The following is an 11,948-nucleotide window of genomic DNA, read 5'->3' on the forward strand; positions in this document are numbered from 1 at the left end:
TCTCTCTAAATTATAACAGATGAAGATACAGGAGCTGATGTCTGTCAAGAAGTAAGCTCCTTCATTAAATGAGGTAATATGTCCAATTTTGTGGTGAAATTCATTATTTGGAGCTAAAAAACTCTCTTTAAGTATGATTTCATTGTCTGAAAATACAAAATGATTTCCTCTTAAGAAATGTAAAAAGTTCAAGATTTGCACGTATCTTCCAGAATGCAGATTTACTATGTGGTTGATTGGCATTAATTTTTGCCATATTTAAGAGCCTTTTAGTTTGAAAAGATTAATGACAACGTAAATGTAAAATATCTTAATGGCAGTATATATTTCTGTATATTGGCTTGAATTCATTCTTTTAAAAACATATCTAGGGGCACCTGGGTGGCTCCGTTGGTTAAGCATCGGACTTCGGCTCAGGTCATGATCTCCCAGTTCATGAGTTTGAGCCCCGGAGTCGGGCTCTGTACTGGCAGCTTAGAACCTGGAGCCTGCTTTCCATTCCTTCTCTCTCTCTCTCTCTCTCTCATTGTCTCATTGTCCCTCCCCCACTTGTTCTCTCTCTCTCTCTCTCTCCATCTCGGAAGTAAATAAATAAACATTAAAAAATCTTTTTAAATAAATAAAATTATATCTAAATGCCTACTTTCTCTGTTGCTCTACGAGTGCCACTCTTTCAGTTACCTCTTGATGCATAACAAACCATCCTACTAAAATTACAACAACATAAGTGACTTAAAACAATAACAACACTGACTGTGCTCATGAATCTGGCATTTGCACAGGATTTGGAGGGGATGGTTTGTTTCTGTCCCCCTGGGCATCAGTGGGGTGGCTCGCAGTCTGAAGTCTGATTCACCTGTATTTCAGGTGCCTGGACTGGGAAGCCTCAAAAGGCTGTGGGCCGGAACAGCTGGGGCTCCCTGGGCATGTGGTCTTTCCATGAAGTTTTTCTGGCATGGTTGCTTCAGCATATTGCACATCCTGTCACTTTGGGCCACCACGTGCCATGTCTAAAAGGAGGGAGAGACAGACAGAGCCAGAGGAAGCTGAATGGCCATTTACTACATAGCCGTGGTAGTCATACAACGTCACCTCTACCTCATCCTTCCTGTTGGGTCAGTCATAAAGGCAGATCCAGGTTCAAGGGTAGCGGTGGGCGGGACTAGGCTTCACATCTTCAGGGGAGAATGGCAAGTGTCTGGAGGAGCAAGAGAGACTGGAAATATCACTGTGACCGTTGCTGAGAAATGCAATCTGGCATAGTCTCATTATCAGAGTTAGGCAGGTGTGAAAATAGAAAGCTCCCGAAGGCGTGGATTAGAGGTGAGGACCGGAATATAAGTTACAAGCTGAGAAGTGGTGTGGGTGTGAGTTAGTGGAAGGTGTGTGAATTTAGAGTCCAAAGGTCTGAGTTCGAAGCACAGTTCCATAACACAATGAATGTGTAGCTGTAAGTTACCAAATCTCGATGAGCCATGTGTTCGCCATCTACGAGGTAATAATACTTACTGCTCAGCATTGATACAAAGGTAAAATAAACCCATGCATATATGAAAGTGGCTCTTATAGGATGCCAGGCTAAAAAAAGGTTAGCATCACCCAAATATCAGGCATTTGACATCGCTAATCTTCCAGGATTTGAGAGACATGCTCCTCTGAAAATATTTGAAAACTGTCTTGAGCTCTTTGCAAAAACATGTTGGCACAGGTGACCCAGGAGCGCTGTCCTTAGAAAAGCCTGTGTATGCTGCCTTGTGGGAATCTGATAACTTGGGGACTGGTGAATCTTGTGGGTTCTCTAGGAAAACACTGAGCCCGACTCCAGGCTCAAACTCACAAACCATGTGATCCTGACCTGAGCCCAAATCAGGAGTCAGACGCTTAACCAATTGAGCCACCCAGGCACCCTAGTTTAATTTTTGTACCCAGAGGAAACCCAGATGTAAAATGGAACTCTGTGCCCTTTTAATTTTTCCTACACAGCAATGGTGGAGCGGACTTTTTCTAAAGGCTTGGAGGCAATGAAGAAGGTTACCTTTTAGGTCAAAAGTTCAGGAAAAAATAGCAGAAGTAAAACCTATGAATCAGTGAAGTAATAATTAGTAAAATTGTATTGTGCACACACCAAAAAAAAAAATAGTTTGCAAACCAGGAGCACTCAAACCAAAACATGAAATGAGGCTCAGGGGTATGTTATTACAAAGAAGTTGATACAGTAAAAAGGCAGTGACTGTTTTTTAAAAATGTTTATTTAATTTATTTTGAGAGAGAGAGAGGGAGTACAAGCAGGGGGAGGGGAACAGAGAGAGGGGGAGAGAGAGAATCTCAGGCAGGCTTCACACTGTCAGTGCAAAGCCTGACACTGGGCTTGATCTCACCAACCTTGAGACCAGGACCTGAGCCAAAATCAAGAGTTGAATGCTCAACCGACTGAACCACCCAGGTGCCCCAAAAGACAAGTGAATATTTATTCTTCACAGTGACTGGGTTATCAAATAATTTTCTTAAATTATAGGGACTTCGTCAGTGGTTACCTCATATTAACCTTGTGAAACAGTTTACATTTTGCTTATGATTTCCAGAGGCAAGAACAAGAAATGACCCAGGTCAAGTTAGTCTTGCAAAATAAGCTAAATTAAGCTTTGTTTGTATGACTAAACTGGTTTGGTCTGCTCAAGAAATTTTCAAGGCTGGTCTCCATTTGTTTTTTTATTTGAACACTATGCGCCCCAGCACACGCCTTTACATGTGCTAGTAGACGTCTCAGAGTTTAAGAATCCCTCCGCTAGCGTCACCACTAGAAATTTTTCTCTGACCATTGTCTCTTCACAGACATTACCTTGTATCTCCCCCCACTCCTTATTTCTCTTACTGTGCTCATTTGTAATGTTTCTGTACCAGGTTTTTACGATTCAACTATTGGTATTATGTATGAACTCCTATTGGTGAAGGTAGTTAATATCACCTGATGTATAGCTCCTGCTCTTTTCCCCCCTTTAGTTATAATTTGCGGTCACTTACAGTGGTCAATAGACCCCAAGCAAAGCAAGCTATAGTGAATTTTACAGTGTTTTCATTTACAGTGCTTTTTCTTTTGAAGGAGCCTCAAGGAGCAGGAACTTGTTTTTTCCTGTTATGCTTTTGTTTGCCATATCAATATCTTAACCTATCTTTGGCCAGATTTCACAATGCCCTTCTGTCCTGCATTCTGGTATTTCTGCTTTTTCTTTATTCCACCCATTTCTTGATTCTGTGGTGCAGAGTGAGGGAGGAACCAATGTTTGCTGAACACCGATCATATCCTGGGTGTTATTCCAGGCACTATGTTTGTGCCAGTTCCTTTAATTTCCCAACAGCCCAGGAAAAATGGGCATTACCTCCCAAGTTACACAGATGGAAACCAAAACTGAGAATTCATCACAATGTCGTCATCACAATGTTTGGAGGGGGACAGAGGGATTTAAAATCCAGGTCTTCCGGACTCTGGAGCACCTACTGTCTGCATTAATCCATGCTGAATGGGAAGGACAGAGAAGGGTACTAGCCTTTTTTTTTTTTTCTCCTAAAACTAATGAAGTATGGTTATATTTTATTCATGAGGTGTTCTCGTCTACAAATCTGAGCAACTCTTTTTTCCCTTAAAAGTTATTCTTGCACAAGTTTTCGTAAGACATTAAATCTCCACTTGGGGTTTTATTTTATGTGTGTAAAAGTCAAGTCTCATGCATTAACAAACCCCTTCCTCCACTGCGCTTATGTTCAATTGGGGCAATTAACTCATCAGGATGTGACTTGTTGCATATACCTTAGCTGTAGTAAGGTAACTACAGTGGGGAAAACAGATTCACAGCTCTGAATGAGCCTTTTGGAAATAACAAACCTGATGCTTCCCTTCACATTGTGTAAATATTCTCAGGACATGCCTCGGGGGAGGTCTGCAGGGCAGAGAAAAACCATCTCGCCTTCTGCCAAAGTTCTCTCCCCTGCTTTTGCCAGGATGAGGCCTCAGTAGAAGCGAGAAGCCAGACTTGGGGAGAGTTCTGCTTCCTGACTTTGGAAGTCGAAAAATTAATTATACAAGCCATCTTCAATGCTATGTAAGCCACAGAAATGGTAAGACAAAGCAGCGGTTCCTGACAGATCCAAAGGGCCCGAGTCTGGTGGAAGCGAGCACACAAGTACTGAGTGGCCAGACAGAAGGACAGGGATAATGCCAGAACAGACCCTCGCCCACGGGCCATATTATTTTGTGTGTCGGCTTCCATCACTTGAGAGAGTGTGAGAGTCAGCCCTTCTGATTTCTATTGCTGTGAGCTGACCGGGATCATTGAGAATTTAGATGCAGGGAGCCGGAATCGTTCGTGATGGATTTGGAGTTGGGAGGCCAAGATGTAACCCCCATTTCACTCTGCTCTTGGCAAGACTCTCAACGTCACTGATTCATCGGAATCTCATCAGTGAAATGGAGACTGTCTCAGTGCCTACTGACACTTGAAAGAGCTCTGTCGTCTGTGTGTGGCATGCAAGTGTCTACCCTTGTTATCACAGATGTTGTTTTTCTGCTTGACTACAAAGCTTCTCTTCCACCAAGTGGAGTAATGCTGGCCCTGATTCTTTAAGGCTCTAGTAGGGAGAAGGCCTGGTGGGCCTTCTGAGCAAACAGTTGTCACTGTGAGCAGGCACTTTGAGAATATTCCCCGGTCTCTGGCCAATTTCAAGTCTGATTCTCAATTAGAGATGTGAAAGCTCCGTGGGGAGTTTAGAAGACCATTACTAACCTCATTAGAAGCTCCAAGCATACACGTCACCAGTTGACTACCCCATAGAGAGAGAAGTGAAGCTGACAACAGATTTCAGAAAATCAATGACAGGTTCTTAAGGCAAAATTGTTTTCCTAATAAATTGGCATTGCTTGAGACCATCTGATGACAGCTGTGGGAAATTCCCAGGGCTCATGAATCGGCCGATTCACGCACTGGCTTCCGAAAACAGCCCAGCTCAGGTGTTTCTAGATTTCGGACTCATCCCCTGCTGGTTTTACTATTTGACATAATTTTGTAGGGTGCTACAATCAAACTGCTCTCTGGCTTCCGGGGGAAGCTTGATGACAGTTTAGTTTAATGAACAAGACCACAGGCTTTGGGATTCAACTGACCTAGAATTCCCGGTCCCCAATTATAAGTTGTGTGTCCTCAGGTAAACTGCTTAATCTCCTGAGTGAATTAAAGTCAGAGTGGCTGCTGTAACAAATAATTGCTGGAGACTAAACACAGTAGGGGTTTATTTCTCACTTACATAAAATGAAAAAAAAATGTTTTTTCTAGATCTGCTGGTGTCTTTCCTCTAAGAAGCAGTGAAGAACCCAAAGTCCCTCTATCTTGCAACCCCTCCATCTCCAGCATATAGTTTTTGAGGTTGTCACAGCCGAGGAAAAATACAGAGGATGGCACATGGTGGGTTTTAGTGGGCCAAGTACAACCTTTGACTCATACATTCCACTCCACTCAGTCATATGGCCAGATTTGGTGGAAGTGTGGCTATCCATCTAGTCTCTAGTTACGTGTCCAGGAACAAAGGAAATCGGTTTGGTGCTGTGGTGAAAGAGAAAGATGAAAAGGAACTGTCTCACAAGAGTTATGGGGATTATACATGACAATGTATGAGAATATGGTACGTAGTTAATGCCTAATTAATATATTATTAATATTATGATAATTCCAACTCAGATTTTTATATAATAAATTCAAACACTAGGAGTCCAGATTCAAATCCTTCCTAATTTTCTAGTTGCACAGGTGAATATAACATGTCATGGGTAGTAATTCTAAAATAATATGAGAAGCTTGACTTTTTAGGCATATCATATAGCAGAGAATGGTTACCATTTACATGCATTTTTCTCATTCAGCCCTATAAAAAGGCTCTGAGATAGGCATAATATTATGATGCTCACTCATAAGAAGAAGCTAAGAGAGATTAAGGATTTATCCAGAGCCACTCAGCTAGGAAGTGACAGGGTTATATATCAGTGCTCATATTGCTAATTGCTAGGATGGATGGCCTCCCATATGCCCAGAGTATAAGGAAATGGGCTTGTTGTATAACTGAGGGATCTCAAAGCCAGAGATATTTTAAGTCAATCATAATTATCCACAAACATTTCTCACATCTATGTGCTTTTAAAGTAAAAAGCAGGTAAGGCCTTATTTTCTAGAAATCTATTAACAGCTCAGCTCAGGGTTGAGGCAAGGTAGAAATCAGAAGGAGATTCCTAGTCTCTTAGGCTCTTCTGGTCCAGAAGCAAGTACGTTCTTAGTGAACCTAAATGCAGATAGATAAAATGATTGGGGCAAATAATAGAAAGAGGGTAGTGTCCCACATAGGCTAGAAAAAAAAAACAAAACTCCTGGGGTTTGAAAGAGGAGACAGAGGCAAGTGATGAGAATAGAGGGATTGATGGCCTCCAAGGAGAGGAACCCTGGGTTCTGTTTACTATACAGATTCCAGAGAGGCAATTACAATGACAGATTCTGAGGAGGTCCAGGTAGATAAGACTATCGAGAGTGTCACAAAGATTTCTTCTGTCCCAAGCCTGGTATAGAAATGACGTATTGGAATACCTTTCAAACTCTAACATAATGATCCCCTGAGGATCAGGTTAAAATACAAACTCTTGTTCAGTAGATTTGAAGTGGAGCCCAAGATTCTGCACTTCTACCAAGTTCCCAGGTGATACCAAACCTGCACATTTAGCATAGCAATGGCATAGAGCATCGCTGGATTCAAAGGGGCCACACAGTCAGGAATGAACACCCAGAGGTTGTGTGTGAGCTGAATCATTCTCTGCAGACTTCAAATGTCATCCGGGCAAGTACCATCCATCACCTCATCCAAGAGTCCAGTGCAAATTACCTTCCCCTTTGCTTCACTCTTCCCTTTGTCAGGAGTCAGCACCTTGACCAGTGACATTCAACAGAGGTCAAGCCCATTAGAATCCTGAGCCTTTTCTCTAGTCCCACCTGATGTATCCCATATAGACACCATTAAGGCATCCCATGATACCCTTAAACTCAAGAAAAGGAGCACAGAGACTTGGAAATCCAGTGAGGTGGTCATGATGAAGAAGCTTTCACACTCATACTTGTGAACCAATCCCCAGACCGCAGTAGTTAAATATGTTCATAATGAACAGTAAGAATAAAACACTGGCTTTGGAGCTCAACAAGCCAAGGTTTGCATTATGGCTTTACCATCTTGTTAGCTAGCTATTCTTAAGAAATATCTTCAATTTTCCTGAACTTCATTTTCTTCATGGATAACATGAGACTTTTTCTGGAAAGCAAATGGGAGAATATATTAGGGTTTTTTTGTTTTTGTTTTTGTTTTTTTGTTTTTGTCTACATGGGTGAGTGAAAATGGAGTCAAGTGACTAAGAATGGGAATGAGTCCGGTGATACCTATGGTCCTCTTATATAGTTTGGAAGAGGCTTTTTTTGAAAACACTGATCTCTGTTCACATTATATTCAGGCAGTTTAGTTCTCTCTCAAAATAGGAACCTCCTCTCCTTTCTAGTGGCATCCAGAAGTATTTGGCATAAAAGCCTTAAATGGTGCCAATTTTAAGTCTTCTTTGTCCACCAGTGATCCGTTAATCACTTATTCTACCTTTGTCTTTAGGCCATTTATCTGTAAAACAAGTCCACTTTCAATTCTTCTAAATAGTTCAAACCAAGGCTATTTCCCTTAGTTATCTTGATCCCAAAGGAAGTAATTACTTGGTATTAAGACTCTCTTATGATTCAGATTTAAACAAGCCAGAATTAGACAAAATTGCCAATAAATAATATTGCTGGAAACTCTGGAACAAATTTCCTCTATTTTGCTCTTCTTTCTGTTTCTGGTCATGAAACGCTTTGTTCAAGAAATCTGGCCTCTTTTGGTTTAGGGAAGGTAAACCTTGCTATAGATACATAATCACTGGCACTTTAAAATATTTGCAATTTTCTGATTACATAATTAGGTTAAAAGGATAGCTATGGGATAGGAGCAGTTATCAAGATGGCTGCAGTGGAAAGAACAGTGGCTTAGTATTTCTGAAGAAGTACTACAATGCCTCCCTTTCTAAGGGAGCCTAAAGCACTTGCAACAACAAAATTAGTGACTAGGAAAAATAAATTTTCTCATGCCAAACTAGGGATGGAAGCACTTTACAGATTTTCACGTATGACAGTAGCAGCAGCTATATCAACGATTACCGCTGAGTGATGGTAATCATAACTCAAGGGAGCAAGGGACATAGTTTTATGAAAAAGAAACAGGAAAGACATCCCTGGGAGATCAGAGAAAGGAAAATGTTTGCCGAAATTCAGAAACTAGACTTAGCCTCTGAGGTAATAAGCAAGTTTGCTTAACACAAACAATGAGTTCAGTTGGGAATAAGTGATGGGGAAGCCTAACTAAAAATGGATGTGTTAATAGGAAACTTTTTCATCATTATTAAGGATTTAGAATAAGCACAAGGAATGATTGAGGTCCCCTACAGGTGTTTAGGTAGAGAAGCAATGCCATCACAATATATTTAGGGAAGATGGTTTCAGAGGTTTTGTGCAGCATAGACTGATGAAGGCAGAGATATAAGTTATAAGGTTTTTGTGGTAGACCAAAAAGCAAAGTGATTACAATCTTCACTGCAATTGTGTCTTTAAAACTAAAATGATTATATCTGAGATGTGTTTCAGGAAGAAAAAGACTGCACAAAGTTTCCTTGGATTGACTATTGGGTGTGAAAAGCAGACAGGGCGTTCTTGGGGATCGCGTAAAATCAGTACTTTGTTGTTTAAGAATTGATGGAGAGAATATACTGTTCAGTGAAGGTTAAATGAATAGGAGGTAGCCACTTGACCAGTAATGGATCACAAAACTGATATGCCCTAAAGGTAGAATCTGGCCCATTTACAGGATTTCTTTGCATAGCACAGTGTTTAATTAAATTCAGTGACTGAAGTCAATTCACCAGAGGCCCCCCCCACTACGCTCTCATAGCCTCGGAACAGTATAATTTTATCTACCTGGCTTCAAAATGCATTTAAACCGTGATCTCTATCTTATCTATTCTTTGAGGTCCTGTTTCTGTGGTTTTACAATGCTGTGCCTTCTACATGGTAGCAGTATTATGAAACTCGCCTTTGCCTCTCATCCTGTGGCAGCATGGTTACAGCTCCCACACACAGATCTTGCGATTATGCCAACTTTGGGGAGTCAAAACATAATGTTTCTCTATCAGTGTGTGGGTTACAGGAAGAGCATGAGGATTCTCTTGAAATGCAAGCTAGAAAGGAAGAGGCAGAAAGTAATAAATCTTTGGCCATGAGGTCTTAGTCAAAAGCAATTTTTAAAGAAAACCTACTCCGGTAAACGGACTGGCATGGCAAAGGGTAAAATCAGAGAACAGGATTTGATGTGGTTTTAGTGAGAAAGGGGTCACATAAATGACCAGCTATGGGATGGTGATCTCTCAGGCAAACTCCGTAAATGGCCAGAGGAGAAACTTAATGTCCAGGAGAGGGGCCAAGACAAATCACAATTTTTCTTTCACCTTGGCTTCTATTTTTCAATTTAATGGTCCTGTCTTGCTCAATTGAAATGATGGGCGGGAAGCTGCCGATGGCTTATAAAATCTGGAAGGTACAAAGACTCTTAGCCAGATTGGGGAAAGGTACAGAGAAACGACCATGAATATGCAGTTGACTCAACAAATGTTTCTGGCCAATCAAAGGAGCACGGCCAACATTTTCTCTTGGAACGAAATGCAGTTTTTAAAAGGCTTAATTTATTAAAACATGTCTTCACTGGAAAGAATCTTAAATAGGTAGTGTGTGCATCCTTATAAGCCAGTAGAGGAGCACTTATTTTTTTTCTAAGAAAGCAAGTTTAAAAGCCACTATTTGTTTGTTTTCAGAGAAAACCCAGCATATCCTTAAGTGTGTTTTGCAGAGTTTAAGTACTGCCTTCCTTCTGTGCTACATTACCAGCTATTGCATGGGATTTGAATTCCTTCTTTTAACCATTGCTTTTGTTATCAAGAGAACAAGGTGAAACCACATTTCATAACACCAAGCTCTATCTGCTGAGACTCTATAACTTCAGGAATCTGGGCTGGTGTAAGGAAACCTTGTGTTCAAAGGAGTATAATTATTTTGTGCCAAGGCAGTAAGATGAGAGTACACAATGTAATCAAAATTCTTTCAAAGTACCCTATTTAGATGCTCAACTTTCTAATGCTCTAAATGCTTAAGTGTTACAGCCTCAGTATTGCCTCAGGATCAAGGAAATTTTATGGGGAGCCAAATTATAGCTTTCTTTCTAGGACAACACACACATGATTTAGCCAAGAAGAGAGGGGGAATGCATGAGACCTTTCATCTGAAGATGATTTTTAATGATACAATCTTAATTTGTGAATTGAGTACACTCTCATTTTGAAATACAATCAACATGCATTGAGTACCTACAATGTATCCAATACCATGATTAGAGTTTTGGCATATATGGAATAATTGTTCTTTTCATGCCCTCGAGAGTAGATATCACTCGTATCGTTCTCATTTTTAAGATGAAAAACAGCGATGCCTAAAGACATTTGCTGAAGTTTACCCAGTTAACAAGTGGCAAAGTGGGAATTTAAACTCCAACTCTTAACGTTTATTCTGTGATGTACAGATAAACCATTGTTCAAAATACTTGTATTTTTGGAGACTTTTCTGGCACTTTCCTGTTGAATACTTTCAGTGTACTAGATTTCTAACAACTTTACTAGTTTTCTCTAGTTGTGCATGCTTGTGTGTGTGTGTGTGTGTGTGTGTGTATGTTTGACAGTATTGCAGAGTTTGGGGAATACATTGTTTTGTGAAACAAAATATTCACTATGCTTTGGAAATATTTCCTTAATTGTCATCAACCCCTGATATAAGTGTGGGAGCTAGATAAATAAAATACCTTCTAAATTCAAGTAAGATCTCCCCTTTTATTTCCAAATAGAATGTAACCCATGTAGTTCACTTCATGTATTGATTATTTCAAAAGCTTTTTGACTAGCTTATTCACATCTCTTTTTTTTCCCAGTGTGTTTTGAATACTGTCAAAATAATATATATAAAGCTCTGTTGTTAGAACTTTCCTTCTTACTCAAAAATCTTAGTGGTGAGGTGCCTGTGTGGCTCACTTGGTTGAGTGTCCAACTCTTGATTTCACCCACGTCATGATCCCAGGGTCATGTAATGGGACCCCACCTTGGGCTTTGCACTCAACATGGAGCCTGCTTAAGGTTCTCTCTCTCTCTCTCTCTCTCTCTCTCTCTGCCCCTCTCTCTCATTCCCCATTCAGGCTCCTCTCTCTCCCTCCCTCTCTCCCTCTCCTAAAAAAAAATTAGTGGTAAAAAAAAAGTCCCATGTGAGAATTCCCATATTCCTCTATTTCCCTACTTACTTAAAAAGATTTTCATCTTTGCTTGTTTAGTTTCTCCTTCTAAGGCTAGAAATCTCAACTTAGTGTATAGGAGATCATCTACGTGGGACAGTAAAGCCTCTATCACTGTTTTCAATAACTTGTAATTAAAATTAAATGTGTTGAATTATGAATTTAAGTGACAACAAACCATAGTAATGCTAATAATAATACCTGGAGTTTTCATGCAGTAGAAGTCATAGATATTTATACATCATATTAGATAATTGTATATCATATTTTAGTTGTCGCCAATATCTCAAAATGCCACTTACGCTAATCACCACCTTGTATGTAGTAGTTATTAATTCTATTAATCCTATCACTAGATGTTCTTATATTTGATGATAGATTAAAGAAATATATTACTCAATATATTTTTAAATATTTTTTCATAGTGTTTCAATATATATTCGTTTCCTTTGTAGTCTAATGCATTTGATTTT

Source organism: Acinonyx jubatus, chromosome B1 (genome assembly GCF_027475565.1).
Source record: "Acinonyx jubatus isolate Ajub_Pintada_27869175 chromosome B1, VMU_Ajub_asm_v1.0, whole genome shotgun sequence".
Taxonomy (NCBI): domain Eukaryota; kingdom Metazoa; phylum Chordata; class Mammalia; order Carnivora; family Felidae; genus Acinonyx; species Acinonyx jubatus.